Below are 13,931 nucleotides of genomic sequence, written 5' to 3'. Positions count from 1 at the left end.
TTAGTGTCTATTTACAACATTCCTTCCCTTGCATCTCAAAATGTTTAATGCAAATCTCCACACCACACCTCCTGGTTCACAGATTTGAAGACAGGAAGCCATCTGTTTTTGCAGAAATTGGGTGCTGGCCAGAGGTGGTGGTGAGAGTGTCTCCGTCCTCACCTTTGGAGCAAACACCCCAGTTGCTAACGATTTGGCAAACCCTCCTCCCTTCTGTTTCCTCCCTGGGTTCAGGGTCAATTTCTAAAAAGCTCAAGTAGTGGGATTTGAAGATGTACAGAAAGCGTATTTACAGCACGTGTCAATAAGCATGTATCAGGAAGCGCTGGTTTATAAGGAAATTAAATGAGATTATTACGGTGAAATTTATCGTTTAATCCGTGAGCACTGCGCAGACTTTGAAAGGTTAGACTTTGGAGTAATAAAGAGAGCGCAGAGCAATATAACACAACCGTAAAGAAAGAGGGGACAGAACGGGATAGAAATACTGCCCCTTCTGAATCACCATCACTCACGGCTCTGCAGAAGCTCAGTGGACGGGAATGCGGCTCTGTCTCAGGCATATTGATTAATAATACGAGAGGTCCTCCCTTCTGCGGGCATCCAGCGGAAGACAAGCCTTGATATAGATACTGTGTCCCCAGTGGCTTGCTAGTGGGCCACTGAAAATGAGTAACACATCGCTTCTGCTCTCGGGGAACTTACAGTCTAGCGGGGAGACAAAGCACAAATGTGGGTTCACGCCAGGTGCTCGTTTAACCTACTCACTGGCAGGAGGCAGCCTGGGGGAGGGGAGGCCCCAGCCGCCGCGGTGCTCAGCGAGTGTAGGCCACGGAACGTGAAGGTCACGGAGCCCAGGCCACGGCCCGGACAACCCTGGGCTGGCCAAAGCCTGCCAGCAAGCCCTCTGGAGAGAATGCAGGATCCCAGATTTTCCCCGATGGTTGACAGAGGCAGACAAGCACTACTGTTTGGGGGGCAGTGAAGACTCCCTGGACACCTGTGGAAAAACAGAAAGTCCTCGCGGGTCCTTGAGAAGCAGCGACCAACCAGGTCAGAGGATCTGAGGAGGGCTATTGACACAAAACCGTGGCACTGCTTTTTAGGGGCAATTGAAGGGAATCTTAGGAGTAATTTTGATTGCAAGCAATTTTCACCTCCTGGGTGACTTTGGAACCAAACTGCATACGAGACACAACTCCACTGTGAACAGGGAATTACGTCCAAAGTGATGTGTGTGTGGTGGCAACAGGATGTTGGAGGCAGAGAAAGGACGATAAAGAGGGGTGATTATCTCTGTTTGGAGTTTTCAAAAGAGACTTTGCACAGAGGGTGAGGGTGGAATAGGGTCTGAAAAGGGAGAAGCAGCTCTTCGGGTCCTGACGTGGGGGGAGAACATGCTGCAGGCCGAGGGCAGCCTTCCGAAAGCAGCAAGGGGTGGCCGGGACCACAGGCGGCCTGGTGTGTGTGGAAGGCAGGACGTGACGAGGCTGGTAAGGAGGGCAGCCACACGGCACCCTTTCGAGGCATGCCACGGAGCTGTGACTGCCTCCGGAAGGCACCCAGGCAGAGGAGCGCTTCCAGCCGAGCACGGACGGGAGCAGACTGGCATTTTTCTTTCCTTTTTTTTAAAATACTATGAGCATTCAGAGTACATGGTTCTTTTTTTTTTTTTTTTAAGATTTTATTTATTTATTTGACAGAGAGACACAGCAAGTGAGGGGACACAAGCAGGGGGAGTGGGAGAGGGAGAGGCAGGCTTCCCGCAGAGCAGGGAGCCCGATGTGGGGCTCGATCCCAGGACCCTGAGATCATGACCTGAGCCGAAGGCAGATGCGTAACGACTGAGCCACCCAGGTGCCCCCAGATTTGCATTTTTCAAAACTCCTGGTAAAGAACATGACGGAAAGGGTAGAACCGGGAGCAGAGAAACACCAGTGCAGCTCTGTGACCTAGGGAGACATGCTGCAGTCCAAACCATGGCCGCCGCGGTGGGGACGGTTGGAGGGGTTGCCGCGACAAGGCAGGGCCAGAAGGAAGGAGCCTGGTGCCTGGTTGCAGGTCCCGTGCCCACAGGGGACTCATCAGAGACAGTGAGCACCCTCCCCTTCTCAGCTGTCACAAGGCTAATCGATCAAGGAGACTCAGGGCTTGAACTCACGACCCTGAGATCAAGACCTGAGCTGAGATCAAGAGTCAGACGCTTAACCGACGGAGCCACCCAGACGCCCCACAATAGTTACCAATTAAAGAGCCATACTTTATTATTCTTTTAAATGGCTCTTTCCCTGGCTCCTCCAGGGCGAGAACCACACCCGAGACATCCTCCTTCTATGCCCAGCAGCAAGGAGACAGCCCAGGATGTGTGGTAAGCACCCAACACACAGCTGTCGAATGACTGAAAGATACAGATTCCTTAAGGACACTGAGGGGCTGGGATTTGTTGAGTTAACATGTAAGGCTTCCCCGCAACCAGCTAAGGGAAAGTGCACGTCTGGCCCACCAACAGCCCTGCACTGTAGCCCACTCCAACAGACACCACTGGGGCATTACCAGCCCACCCGGTGAGCATCTCGGGGAGCGGAGAATGGGAATCCCCAGTGGACAGAGCTTCCAAGGGCATACCTCACGGTCGACTGGGAAGGGGAGACAACCAGGGGGCTAATGATTTTTAATGATTGGCTAATGGTTTGACTGGGCATCCAGGGACCCCAAGGAACAAGAGCGAAGATTGGAGACAGAATGTTCAGGGGAAGGTATGCAGCCAGAACTCCCCAAAGATGAAAATACTTGGGTCCCAAATACTTGGGCACGGTCTGCAGGGGTGAACTCTGCGAGTCTCTTTCCCCAGCCATCCCCCATGCATCCTCAGTGGGCTCATGGATACAGTGATCTCAGAGGCAAAACGGCCACCGTTGAGGGGCTGGCAGGCCACATCTGCTGAGAGCCCAGGAGACCAACAGCAGTGGCAACTTTACACCCTTGACCTGGTACCAAACACCTGGGATGCCAGAGCTGGCAGCGGGTGGATTCTATCGCACCTTCTAACACGGGGGAGGCAGAAATTTGCCCTCAGAGAAGTAGACACTTAGTCCAAGTACATATGTGCCTGGCCTGCCTCCATCACGTTCCCAAGAATGTCATGTGTGGGTTTTCCAAACACTTTGTTCATTGTTGTAGACTCACCTCCAACTGTGCTTCTGTCAAGGAACTGCTTTGGATGGAAGGAGACAAAAGAAACAAAATAATAAGCTGATGCTCATGATACTTTCTGGTCATGCACACCATCAACCAAAAGCACCCTGGGTCACAGAAGCGTGGGATGCCCCGCTGTAGACCCACGTTTGGTTCTGCCCAGAAAAAACACCTGATGAGACAGATGTGCTTCTCTGCTCTGACCCACGGGCTGCAGTAGGCAGCAAGTTTTCCAGCCCCTGGTGTAGACGGCCTGCACAACCCCCTCCTGCCCAGTGTGGGCAGCACTTAGGAATGTGACGGGACAGCAGTCCCATGAGTACGTCACAGTCCACAGCAGACTTGTGCAGGTAACTGCAGGCCCTGATCAGTGGACTTGGAGTTAAACAAAAGGAAGATGATCCTCGGTGGGCCTGACTTAATCAGGTGAGTCCTCAAAAGGGACCGGGTCCTTCCTGAAGGACATGATGTGACAGAGCCCGGGTGGGTCACAGAGCAAGGAATTGGGAAGGCTAAGAGTTGCGAGCAGCCAGCAAATAAATCAGGGGCCTCAGTCCTGCTGTTGCAAAACACTGAATTCTGCAGACAAGCACGTGAGCTTGAGAGAGAAACCCAAGTTCTGAAGGAACGCAGGCGGAGCCACTTCTCGATTTCAGCCTTGTGAGACCCCTGAGCAGAGAACCCAACTCGGCCATGCGCAGACTTGGGACCTGCGGACATGGTGCCTTAATAAACGGATGTTGTCTTAAGCCTCTAAGTCTGTGGTCATTTGTCACATTGCATAGGATCACTTCTCACAGCAGGTGCCAGGTCAGGATCCAAGGGACGGAAGGGACAGTGACAACACTCACTCTTTCACTTAAATGTGCACTTGCAAAAATCATGCGTCTTGTGTGTGCAACTCTGGGCGCTTGTGATTCCAACATTTTGGTCCCAAAACGAGACCCGGTAACGGTCCCACTGACGTAAAGGTTGAGGCTGCAGCTGGCCGCTTTGGGGTCCTCATGTCACTGGACAGAGGCAGGGAGGTTATCGTGCCGTCTGGGGCAATGTATCCTAAGCATCCCGGGATCACACCATGTCACCACACAACGGTGACAGGTAGGAGCATCGGCAACCACACTTCCTCTGCGGTGCTTCCCAGGGACCACCTCCCCTGCCCCAGGGACAGGGACAGAAGCCAGACAGGGCCTGCAGCAACCCCGGGACCCTCAAGGGCTCAGACCGCTCTGGAATAAAGGTCGGGGTCACCCTGCAAGATGAGGAACCTACATGACTGCATGCTGACTAAGGACAAATCTAAACGTTTTAAAAAAGATTTTATTTATTTATTTGAGAGAGAGAGAGCACAGAGGGAGAGACAGAGGGAGGAGCAGACTCCCCACTGAGCAGGGAGCCCAATGTGGGACTCGATCCCAGGACCCTGAGATCATGACCTGAGCCAAAGGCAGACGCTTCACAGACGGAGCCACCCAGGCATCCCTGACTAAGGACAAATAGAGAACAGGTGATGGATGAAGGAATTTCCCATCAACCCCAGCCTTGCCCCAGGCAGGTGAGGCCCCCTTTACCACCTCCTTGAGCCTCCTGCCTCGCAGACAGTGTGTCAGTGCTGGGCAGCTTTTGCCCCTGGCTCACAGGCTGCAGATGACAAGATGGACAGGCAAGGTCTCCTGAAAGAGGCTGCCACACGGATGACAACCGTCCCTCTCTGTGGGGAGGGCAAATGCGTTAAAGCAGGTGCAGGTGCGCTGGGGAGGCACAGGGCTGCCAATACTGTTGGAGGGGCAGACCGCAGACCCTGCAATCCTGCGCTGACCCCCGTGGGCAGGCACAGGCCAGAGACCTGAGAATGGCCCGTCCTCATCCCCCAGGGAGCTAGGGTTCTCCTGCGATGCACCTCCACCAAGGGGTCACGCTGGCCTGAGGTCTGGGGATCCAAACAAAGCGCAGAGGGACGGGGGCAAGTGGTGAAGGCCCAGGCTCTGCTGGTGCAGCCAGCCCACTTCAACGGTCTGTCCTTCACCCTGTGTTTGCCACATGGTGGGGCGTGCCAACACTGGACATCTCCCCGAAGCAGCCCCAGGGCATGCCTGAGGTCTTCTCACTGCTGGGCCCCTGGCAGAATGACATCCAAACTTGACTCCCTGTCCTTCCAAGAAGTCCACAATGATGCATCATTATGCAGATTCTCCGTTGCCTACAACTAAGATCCCTGAATAACATATGGGTTGATTAGACATCCATTGGGGAATGTCACTACTGAATTAAGACAAGTGAAGAGAGGTACAAGCTAGAGTTCTAGAGGCCATGGGAGCAACTAAATCTTTCAGGGTGAGGGGCCAAAGTGCTAGCCAGGGGAAGGCCAGGGATGGACTGTCTAGCGGGCCCCCCGAAGAATCACATCAAGACATGCTAGTGGGAATGTAAGGCAGAAGATTAGGAGCTCAGCCCTCTGGAGAGAAGCATCCTGTCTGCACCTGGCCAGCCTCCCAAGAGGGAGAAAAGATTTGTAGCACTTAAGTTAGAAAAAAATATTGGAGACAGCTTTGGTTAAGAGCAAGACCACTCTTCACATGCTGGATCATTTGGATGAATGCATCATTCGGCATGGGGTTGCTGAGCCTCGCTGTGCAAGTCTTATGGGACCGAAGGATGTAAAAGGACAGCGGCGCTTTCACAGCCTTCAAGGGCTCATGCTATTTGAGAAGAGAGACACCAGTGACCCCGGCGAGAGGCCCCCATCATCTCTGACTCCATCCTGCCTGGCCTCCCACACTCCCTGCCAGGGCCCAGAGAAAGAGTGGGAGCAACTGGGAGCATTGATGGACAGTGATTATGACCATATGGAACCTTCTAGGAGGAGGTGGAATCTTGCCAAGCCTCGGAAGATGGGTGGTAGGAACTGAAACCCAGGCAGCGGGCAGAGCTTACACAGGCACGGACCCACAACCTCTGGGAATGGCCAATACCGCTGGGAAGCTGCACGTGGTTAAAGCATCAGGAGTGTGGCAGTGATTGGGGGGCTCGAACCCGGGGCAGAGAACAGGTGGCGCAGAGTTAGCCTGCTCAGGGAAGAAAGCCGAAATGTATCCTTCAGGGGATGGGAGGCCTCAGCTGTGGTCAACTGGGGACTGGTGAGGTGAAAGTGTTCCCTCCCTGGGAACAGTGGCAGATTGCAACACCCCAGAGAGAAGCAAGAAACATACAGACCACATCACAGATGGAGGGCAGGAGGGAAGAGGAGGGTGCTCACCATTTACCATGCACCATGAGCACTTTCCACCTGTGTCTGCCTCCCTGCCTAGGGCAGAGCTCCATGCTCCTGCATCTCCCCGACAGGTAGCGTAATCCAAGAATGCGGTTGGTGCCCCATAAACATGACCTGAAATCAAGAGCAGACTCAACAGGACACAAATGAAGAGAAGGGGCCATAGGCAATGACCATCCACAGGCATGTGACCACTTACTAGAACTTTTCCAATGAAACTTTCATTGAATCTACAAATAGGGTCCTTTAATATATGTATTATTTGTCCCCTTTCATAGATGAGGAAGCCGAGACCGAGTAACTGCTCAAAACCACACAGCTGTGTGGCTCCCTCTGGGGCTCAGACCCATGCCTCCTAATTCCAAGCCATGGCCACCTCCCAGTGCACCAGGCACTCCAAGCATGGACGTCCACGTGTGCACCAGGACGCATCAAGATCATGTCCCGACGAGATGGATCAACATTCTTCCTCAACCCACTCTTCCTCGGCTCTTGTCACACCACACAATGGCATCACCCCCACTACAAACACTGAAGAACCCAAAGAAAAAGATAAGATTGCCAGGAGAGACGCCACAGGCCACTACCATGGGGCGTGCAGCAGGGGAAGAGACCCGGGGAAGGGTACTGAGAATAAACAAGCACAGAAATAGGTGAAGAAGCAAGAGGACATGTCATCACAGAAGCCAAGTGTGGAGAAAAAAAGGGAGGGCCAGCAGCACCCAGTGCTACCGAGCTTTTCTACAAAGGCACAGACCATCCACAGCGTTTTCCCCCTTGGAATTGCACCCCCTTTTCATGGCTCCACATGATGATCCACACCTTTGCTGGGTAGCCAGGCCGGGCAAGTTGCATTGACTGGTTGGTTGGTTGGTTGGTTGGCTGGCTGACTGGTGGGTGGATGGGTTGATCAGCTCATTTTCTTCCTAAATGACAAAATTTTGATCCTCACATCCAATAGGAAACTTACTCCCCACACCAATGAGTGGATCTGAATCGAGCATGTAGAGTGGAGACATGCCATATATGAATTTAATTTATATCACTTCACCTCTACTTTCTTGGCACAAAAGAGAAAGAAAATGAAAGAACTCAGGTGGTGTGGTTTATTTTCCTGCCTTTCTGCTCAATGAGTGAGCAAGACACAAGAGATAAAAATCACCTTTTTTCCAATGCATGCACATCCCTTACAATATGAGCAACTCGTTAGCTGTGTGTGCGTTTAGTGCTTGAAGATAGTGTTTTAATACAAAACAGCCCCTAATGCAAGCCAACGACTTTATCTAGCTCTCAAACAAAGAGATATCCACAAACTGGAGTGTTGTGAGCTCTCTAAGAGATCACACTACAAAGATGTTTATAGGCGCTTTGAGGAATTATCAAAAGAAAACTGGCTGATTCAGGACTTCTGTCATCACAGAGAATTTAAATCCCACATAAGGAGCTCCTTGACTCTAGCACATGATTGATGTGCTTTCCATCGGTATTTAGCGAGCATGCGTGATGTACAGCAAGTATGCTGACACGATAATGGCATCTGCATGCCCAGCCTCATCCTGCCCTCAAGATCTCACTGGTTTTCCCAAAAACTTGCCCTAAACTGGAGACCCAAGTGATCCGGATGTGACCACTCCCTCCGTCCATGCATCCAGCAAACACTCACCAAACACTACGTACTCCATTCTGTTCTAAGCCCTGAGGACAACGGGACAAACAAGGCCCGTGCTCACAGTAGTAGACACCCTCATATCCCAGATGGTGGCAAGCCCCGGGTTAGTCCCAGGCTGAAGTCAGATTCTGGGCTTGGCCGGGTGACATTCATCCAGACGGCTCAGGTCTGGTGAGTCTGACGAACATCATCCCCATGCGTCCTATTTCCCAGAGAAGCAATCTGGCTCTGACATGACATTGAAACACGGGGGCGGAGCATGGCTGACACCACGGCACGTCCTTCACCAGAGGGGCCACCCAGGCACTTGCCAGAGCTTGTCCCCACAGACCCCGCGGCATTCCCCGGAGTGGTTCTCGCCCCGCCCGTCCGAGTGGGCGTGAAGAAGTAGCCCCTGCCCATGTTTATTCATGCTCTATACTCAATTAGCTCCGAAGCAGTTGGAAGCCCAAGTTCAGAAGTAAAACTCCACCCGAGTCTCTTAAAAAATCCCTCTCCCAGTGGGAGGCTTTCTGGGAACAAAAGCAAACCCATTTAACTTATTATTGAAATTGATTATCCATTCTGCAAGACTCTCTGTTGCAGTTTGCCTGGAAAGTAGGCACATGACCAATGACACTGACAGGGAAAATGGGCCAGAACCAGGCAGGGACCTTGCCGGCGGGAGGCCTCTCGCAGAGTCACTCACAACCACCCTTTCGCACCGAGCCGAGGGCTGGGGGGCAGTCAGAGCGAACATACGGTGTGTCACGCCCCTGTGGCGCAGCCGTCCCCACTGGCACCGGAGCTCCCAGGCCAAGCTTGAGATAACAAGTCCGAGCGGCAGAAGGAGGCCGGGTTGATCTCATCACCCTTCCTTCACCCACGGGGCTGACCACGTGGGCTCCGGGCATCACCACCAGTCAGACCGTGAGGGCACATCAGGCTGGTGAGCTTGAGCAACTGGCCAACAGGGGAGCATCGTGGGGGCGCAAGGAGCCCTCGGAGGCCCACCCAGCTCAGGGGTTCCCGGAAGAGGGGCCACTCCCAGCGGGAGCCCGGCCTCCGCACGGCGCCGCTCACAGGGGCTGCTGGGGACATGAGACATCCTCTGTTGTACGCATCTCACAAAATGGTCTTCATTTTATAACATTCAAGCAAAAAACTGGCTCTCGCCCCGTCCCCAGACCAACAGAACACTGAACAGAGGGCTACTCCATGAATCGACTCAACCCAGAGACAGAGCCCCTCCTTTGGGCTATTTGGGCGGGCGACTGGAAGGAAGGGAAAAGGATTTAGACACACACACACACCCCACCAGGGCTCACAATCCATGAGGCACAAACTGATCAGGCCCAGAATCCACATCCTGGGGGAACCCAGAATGGGGGGCATTCATTCCAACTTGGAAGCGGGCTTCCCCTCAGCCCTCTGTGTACCCCAGACTGCGGGGCAGCCCCTGTTCTGTGCAGGGCCCACACTGGGGGAGCGGCCTGGCATGCACAATGCCCTAGACAGCGTTGGCCCCTTTATACTTGCAGCAGAGGTCGGGAGAGTGCAATCATGGGGTCCTGGGGACAAACGCCTCCAGCCCCAACAGAGCCACGGAGCAACGGGGCATGTGGACCCCAGAGGGCAGGATGGGCAAAGGAGGGTGTGCTATAGGCTCAGCCAAGGGCAGAGCGGCGAGGAGGCGGGCGGCCCCGCTGGGGGACAAGCCGTGAGGAGCTTCATGGCCAGGGGTCCGCACCTGCCCCCAAGCAGCCCCTGTCAGCCGCACAGGGGTCCCCGGAGGGGATCCACCCAGTGTGGGCAGTGTGGGCGAGAAAGACTTTCTATAGCAACCGAGGCCAATGCTAGCCTGGAAGGAGGGCTCGGTGAGCAAAGTGGAAGAGAGATGATGTCCTTTTAGTAATTAAATACATCAAATTAATCATGATGCCACTTTGGAAAACTCAGGTTCCCAGCAGAAACCAGAACTCCACTCAGAGGATGAACTGGGGAAATTAATGAGAGAGCTATTTACAGAAACAAGAGCAGGACGAGCGGCCACCTCCCGGCGGAGGGTAAGTGGGAGCAACGGCGGGTGCTGGAGCCACGGGACGGAGCAGGGCAGAGAGAACTACCCCTCGTTCTGCTCCTGTCAGGACTTTCCGGGATGCAGGAGGGCAAAGTAGGGATCTAGGACTGGGGTAGGGGTGCTAATGGAGAGTAACCAGGGCCCCTCTCCCCTGGGGAACCATCAGAATGCCCCCAGCAGACGCCAGCAGGACCCCCAGGCCCCTCAGGACTCAGGGGTGACAAGAGGCTCCTGTGTGTCTCCTGGCCCTTCCCGAGAGCTGGGGTAGGGCCTGCAGCTGGGCTCCCCGGGGCTGCCGCCCATGGCAGGGGCTCTGCCCATCGCCGCAGAGTCAGCGCTGAGGAAGGGGCACCGGGGAGGCGCCGGCCTTGCTGAGGGCGGCACCCAGGTACGGGGCCTGCGTCCCCACGGAGTCCCGGCCACAGCTCTGAGAGGCAGGCCTTGCTGCCTGGGTTACAGACGGGCACAGCATTGTTTGCGGTAGGTCGGGGAGTGACGGGGACAGAAGGCAGAGTCCTGGGGAAAGGGGCAGACGCAGGGCAGCTCCTGAGGGAGAGTCCTGAGGCCTCAGCCAATTCCTGATTCCAGAACTTACCAGCCAAGCTCTTGTGTTCTGTGAGCCCGGGCCCCACGCAGCAGGTGGGAGGCTCCGGGAGACAAGCTTCGCAGGGCACGGGCAAGTGTGAGGGGCGGCACGTGGTGGGGTCGTCTCAGGAAGGGGCTGGCCTGGTGCCAAAGCTGGTGCTCTGGGCACAGCGGCCCCCGTGTGCGGTCCTGGGTCCTGACTGCTGGGCCCACAGCCACGTGGCTCGGCCTGCCCGCCTGGGGCCGAGGGACCAGGGCTCTGCTCCACTCCCGGCATATTTAAGGCCCAGTGAAGAACGGTCTGAGACATAAATAACTGGACCAGCGCCCTCCTGCCTCGAGCCGTGATGGACACCCCAGGACCCGCCGAGTGCACTGCACATGGACGTACACAGCCTCCCCGTCACGTCTCGGCCGCAAAGTTTGACTGTGACCCATTGCGCCCTGATTATTTTTGTTTTCCTCTCTTCCCAAACATCCCTTTTCCCTTGAATCTGCCTCCTCCCTCAGATCCTCCACGGCCTCCCCGTTCAGCGTGTCTCATCCACGGATGGCAGCAGGTGCCCGTGGCTCCCGTGACGTGAAAACTGAACTGAAGCAGGGGTGGGGAGGACGAGGCAGGGTCATGCTCTGGACCACAGGGTCAGAAGCACCGGTGGGTGCGGGGTCCCCTCCACGGAGACCCCACTGCAAGGGACAGATGGCTCAGGCACTGCACTAGGATTCAGGAGGCCCCCTGGGACCTGGGGCAAGTAACATGTTCTCTCCATCCTCTCTGACCAAAACCGGAAAACCAGCCCGTAAAAACACTGCTGACACCCCCATCTCAGCGGGGTTCAGAGGAGACCAGGATCGAGGCTTTCACTGACGTGTGCCTCCCCATGCCTCCCCGCACCTGCGCCCTGTGGGCCTCCTGACACCTGCTCAAGAACCCCCCCAGCCTCCCAGGTCCTGGGAAACTGGCCGGCGGGGACAGAGGGGGTCCCTCTGGAAGGCCTAACCTAAGCCTGCTGCGGACTCAGGACTGCCAGGCCTCAGCTCGGAATCCATCTCCACAAGCTCCCGACTGGTCCCTGAGGCATTGAGCACGTGGCCCAGGGCCCTGGAGGGGCAGCAGGCCGGGGCTCCTGGCCTCATCCATGCTCAAGGCCAGAAGGTACATGTTGCCTCACGCTGGCCCTCTGCCGCCCTCTCACCAGGACCTGTGATGACCTGCCCCCCCCCCCAGACAACCCAGGGGAACTCAGTACCACCTGCACTGTCCCTCTGGCCATGGGAGCTCACAGTCACAGATTCGGGACTGGGGTGGACATCTTTGGGGGCCCTTCCTTCACCTTCCCGAGGGGAGGGGAGCTAGAACTTCCAGGCAGCTGTGCACCTGCGTGGATTAAAAGAAGCCAAGGAGACACGGGGGAGGGATGGAGCCCCGCTCCCCCATCGCTCAGTGGGGCTTGGGCCTCCCGGCCCCAAGGCACCTCCAGGACCGCCTCTCCCCCAGTCTGCCTTCTCCCGCCTGCCGGCTTCTGCTGGTCATCCACTGGTCATCCACTGGACACCGCCCCTCCCCGTGTGCCGCCCTGCACGCAGGTCTTTCAGGTTTTCCCAGCGCTCTCCCCTCCCCAGTCTCTTACCCCCTCCTCCCCGCCCTCCCTGCCACCCACATGCTGGAGGCACCCTGAGATTATTAGTATTTTGCATGAAAAAAGAAAGCAGAGTGGCAACCCCATCCATCCTTTCTCTGCTAAACCACATAAAAACCTCACCAGGTGTTTTGTGAGGTCAATTCTTCATAAATTGAGCTCTGCCTTTGCTGGTCTGGGGAAAATATTTCTTTAATATGTGGAGCGATAATGGAGAACGCGGTTAATTACAGCCCAAAGACATAAAACACGCCCGATTGAGACGGTGAATTTGGAGCTCCCGATAACGGTACACGAATAACATCGAAGATGGAAAATATCCAGAAGGTACTCGAGGCTCTGCTGTGGACACACGTGGCCATCAGTCAAACACATTTGCTCCCTCTCTCCTTGATTTCCGTTCGCGTGTCCTGTTAGGAAGAAAAGGAAACTGCAGCCACGTCTTGTGGGCGGCCGGCTCTGCACACACACCCCCCCCCCCCCAGGGCACCGGGGCCAGACTCCGGGCAGCTTCCCCTGCTCTGCAGCCCCAAGCCCTTTCCCAAACTGGGACGCTCGTCTCCCACCCCGGCCTTCACCTTCCGATCCCTCCACCTGACCCACACACCGTCTCTAGACAGCTTCCACGGTCCAGCTCAGCTGCTGTCTCCGCCAGGAAGGCCTCCGGATTTCTCCTCTTTCTGCCCAGCACTTGTTTTGTCCGCAGCCAAATGGCGGGGTGCTCTGGCTGGTGATCCGCACACCCTCCGTCTCCCCCGGCAGCTTCCCACACAGCAGCCTGCCCCGGACAGGCAGCGAGCACAGCCACCCCACAGCCCCCAGCAGGCCGGACGTCCAGGCGTCGGATCCTCGAGGCTCCACGTCCGTGCATGAACTGCTCAGTCTCCGTGTGTGAGAGCGTCGGACACGGCCAGCTCCTCAGCCACGTGACGCCCCGACATCCCGAAGGTCACGCCCCGCCCCCCACACCTCCACTCATCTCTCGGCTCCGGACAGCTGCTGCGGGAGGGAGGGCTATGGGCGGGCAGAGCCCGGGCAGGGCCCCCCTCCTGGGCCTCAGTCTCCCCATTGGAAGACGCCAGGTGCTTCCATCCTGAGACGGTGCTGCTGCGGGGGTCCTGGGGGCTCCTGGGTCTCCGCTCCGACGGCTCGGCAGCCGCGGACGGTGCTGCCGGGACCCTCCAGGCCTGCGGGCCACCGGGGGAACGGCCCCGCCTCCACCCGCACGGACCGGGTCACAGCTCCTGGGGCCACGGCTCACCTTCCCACAGCCCGCAGCCACGGGAGGCTTCCCTGCAGCAGCTCTCGCGTCTCCTGTGGTACCTGCCACGTGCCATCAGCACACACACCTACCCACACGCACAGACGGATATGCACAGACACGTCAGGCACACGGGTACACACGCCACACACACACCTACACGTATGCACGTACGCACCCCACACACAGCACGCAGCACATGCACACACCATACGTGCACACACCACACACATGCACGCACACCACATGCA

General features: G+C 56.2%; 1 protein-coding gene across 2 annotated transcripts in view; it reads right to left on the bottom strand.

Moving 5' to 3' along the window:
- The window catches only part of TBC1D22A (TBC1 domain family member 22A), a 584,905-nt gene that overhangs the window by 48,395 nt on the left and 522,579 nt on the right, over positions 1 to 13,931 (bottom strand). Inside the window, exon 15 of one of the 2 annotated variants that reach the window (XR_004300945.1) lies at positions 12,583 to 12,829. The exons of the other annotated variant lie outside the window; for it this stretch is intronic. The gene's annotated coding sequence lies outside the window, so the exon portion shown is untranslated. Of the gene's footprint in view, positions 1 to 12,582; positions 12,830 to 13,931 lie in introns of those variants that run through there. 2 annotated transcript variants of the gene reach the window in all.

Source organism: Phoca vitulina, unplaced genomic scaffold (assembly GCF_004348235.1).
Source record: "Phoca vitulina isolate PV1807 unplaced genomic scaffold, GSC_HSeal_1.0 scaffold19, whole genome shotgun sequence".
Lineage (NCBI taxonomy): Eukaryota > Metazoa > Chordata > Mammalia > Carnivora > Phocidae > Phoca > Phoca vitulina.
The sequence above is the reverse complement of the archived record's forward strand: the minus strand, read 5'-3'. Positions and strand labels throughout refer to the sequence as shown.